The sequence below is a fragment of the Camelina sativa genome, chromosome 10 (assembly GCF_000633955.1).
Source record: "Camelina sativa cultivar DH55 chromosome 10, Cs, whole genome shotgun sequence".
Taxonomy (NCBI): Eukaryota; Viridiplantae; Streptophyta; class Magnoliopsida; order Brassicales; family Brassicaceae; genus Camelina; species Camelina sativa.
The window spans coordinates 1,297,061-1,300,333 of NC_025694.1; the positions used below are offsets into that span (position 1 = coordinate 1,297,061).

At 42.7% G+C, this 3,273-nt stretch overlaps 2 pseudogenes; both read right to left on the bottom strand.

Annotated features, from left to right (window-relative positions):
* LOC104716375 overlaps positions 1–1,079 on the bottom strand; it is a 2,469-nt pseudogene extending 1,390 nt beyond the window's left edge.
* LOC104719939 overlaps positions 2,066–3,273 on the bottom strand; it is a 4,493-nt pseudogene continuing 3,285 nt past the window's right edge.

The following is a 3,273-nucleotide window of genomic DNA, read 5'->3' on the forward strand; positions in this document are numbered from 1 at the left end:
GCTCCCTTGGCAGGGTCATCCTTGGAGTTGGAGGCGACATACCCTCTCTTAAGATCCTTCACAGCAACATTCTTAACATTGAACCCAACATTGTCACCGGGAAGCGCCTCAAGAAGAGACTCGTGGTGCATCTCAACAGACTTGACCTCAGTGGTCAACCCTGTGGGGGCAAAGGTCACAACCATACCGGGCTTGATCAAACCAGTCTCAACACGTCCCACTGGCACCGTTCCAATACCACCAATCTTGTAGACATCCTGAAGTGGGAGACGAAGGGGCTTGTCAGATGGCCTCTTGGGCTCGTTGATCTGGTCAAGAGCCTCAAGGAGAGTTGGTCCCTTGTACCAGTCAAGGTTGGTGGACCTCTCAATCATGTTGTCACCCTCGAATCCAGAGATGGGCACAAACGGGATTTTGTCAGGGTTGTACCCAACCTTCTTCAAGTAGGAAGACACCTCCTTGATGATTTCATCGTACCTAGCCTTGGAGTACTTGGGGGTAGTGGCATCCATCTACAAACAACATGAAGAAACCAAGTTAGTGAGACAGAACACAACCAGAGAAACAAGCAATTATCTCACACTAGAGATATAAAAGAAGATATGATTACCTTGTTACAACAGCAGATCATCTGCTTGACACCAAGGGTGAAAGCAAGGAGAGCGTGCTCACGGGTCTGACCATCCTTGGAGATACCAGCCTCAAAACCTCCAGTGGTGGAGTCAATGATAAGGACAGCACAATCAGCCTGGGAGGTACCAGTAATCATGTTCTTGATGAAATCACGGTGACCAGGAGCATCAATGACAGTGCAGTAGTACTTGGTGGTCTCGAACTTCCACAGGGCGATGTCAATGGTGATACCACGCTCTCTCTCGGCCTTAAGTTTGTCCAAGACCCATGCGTACTTGAAGGACCTCTTGTTCATCTCAGCAGCCTCCTTCTCGAACCTCTCAATGACACGCTTGTCAATACCACCCAACTTGTAGATCAAGTGACCAGACCAGAATCGACGTGGCCAATGACCACAATGTTGATGTGGAACTTCTCTTTACCCATGGCTGCTCGTCAAAAAAGAATCTGCAGAAAGATCAATCATATTATTAAGTCAATCAAAACAGTAGACATATACAATCAATATGAAATTCAACAATCACAGTAAGAAGCTGCTATCGGAGTCGAACCGATCTCTACCACAAAAATAAGATGTGGTGCTCTGACCGCTGAGCTAAGCGAGCTAAATTCATACAAAATAATCGAGGAGCTCTACAGAAACAAGTCCGAGATCTCCCACAACTTGATATCAAGAAGGAACAATACATCATTCGTTAAGCTGCTTCTGAAAATCCCAATCACAAGACAAATCGATAATCACATACATCCTAATAACAACAGAACTAGTTCACTCAGATCCAAATAATAATCTCAGAACCAGATCAATCCGATGATCGAGAGAAATCGATAAACTATATATCAAAGACGAGAGATACTCAAAAACGATCTAAAGAAGAATCAAACTGAGACAGGAGGGTAACAACATGCAAACGAAAAGGATCGAAACAGTCTCAGCAAAAGAGAAAGAAACAGATCGTAGATGCGATCGAAGACGCTTACCTCAAGGATAGGAGTGTGCAGCGGCTAGGGTGAATAAGAAAGAATGATCCAAGGAATGAGCGAGCTATGATGACACGGTATACGACTCTTTATTTTTATACTGTTGAATCCATCGAAACCTTTGAATTCGAGTATGGTCCACTTAAACCATACGACATCCTTTGTATATGTTCAAAACATTAATCACTATCATTAGCACACCTTTTAATTGGCGTTACTCAAGCTCCTGATCATGCAAACTCAACTGATCAATAGTATTAGTTGGATCATCCCCATATAAATACATTGCCCTCTTTGTTAATACTGAATAAGACACTTGCGCAATGAACAATTAACATATTAATTAACCTCAAAATCTCATGACACTGGAAACTGTTTATTATAACTACCATGAGTGTCCCATTCCATGAGCAACCTCGAGAGATAGCAACTTCCATGTTAAAAGTTTATTTCAGAAAAACTCCAGAGGACCCGAGATTGAGACCGGAGGATCTATCATCAAGCAACTCGCCTTTCCTTCTACGTAATGTGTTGGCCTCTCTTGCAGTAACGCCTTCCGCGGTCCACAACGTAACATGTGGCCATTCGTTCTTCGAGACTATGGTCTCCCCGTCCACAGATCCGACATGTGCTGTTAGAGCAGCCATCTTGTCGTTGTAGATGAGCTCCGTGAGCTCTACGGGTACCTCTCTGTTCAAGTGCTGGCCATAGCTGGCCACAGCTGCTACGCCGTGGCTTCTCTTGTGGGCAAGAGTCACGTGAGACCGTTCAAGCTTTTCCTGTATTCTCTTTTTCTTTCCCTCTAGAAAAGATCCCACTGTTGGGTCTGCTGTGGCCAACTGATTAGAAAAAAAAAAACATCTATTAACAACAAAGCCCATACATAACCTTTTTTCTTTTCTTTTTTTATGGTAGTTTAAGAATTTGGTTGGTTACCTCTTCAAGAAGACTGTGAACTTGAGTAGCAGGCAAGTTGATGGCAGCGAAAACAATAGATCCATGTTTTGTTTTCTCTGAACTTGGTGGTTTGTATTCACCCTTTGCGATTCTTTTGAGCTCTTCCCACACTTGATGAGCTGCAGACTCAAATGGAATCTGAAAGTTGCAAACCAGAAAACAAAGACATTATATGCGCATCCCTTCTTCTTGTAATCATTTATCATGTGCTGAAGAAATATCGACGCAGCTAAAATACTATAGCATGGATTTGTAGCTTTTCATGAACCCTCAATGACAAAGTATCTTTTACCTGAATAGAACTGAGATATTCCGAATTTGCAGCTAAAGTATCTCGTAGTTGTTTCTCCCATTTGGTCCACTCTGCTGCATATGTTCCTTTCGTCGACTCGAGTCTACAGCAAGAAAAATCAGAACGAAAAGAGGTCAAAAGGAGCCAAGCAAAAGTTAGAGCTGAAGAGATGAAGTAGAGAACTTCAGAACAAGAAACAAGAAACAAAAACGTCTGTGAGCACACTCATGTGTACGATTTATCCAGTAACATGATCCAAGTACCATCTAATCACAGGATAAATTAACATGATGTCTTCCTCGTTAGGTTTTGCTAAATTGTTATTAATGCCTTCCATTTGTTACGGTTTGACATTATTCAACTTTTCAAGTCATCATGTAAAATGGTAGTGTTGGCTACCCACCTCCCAT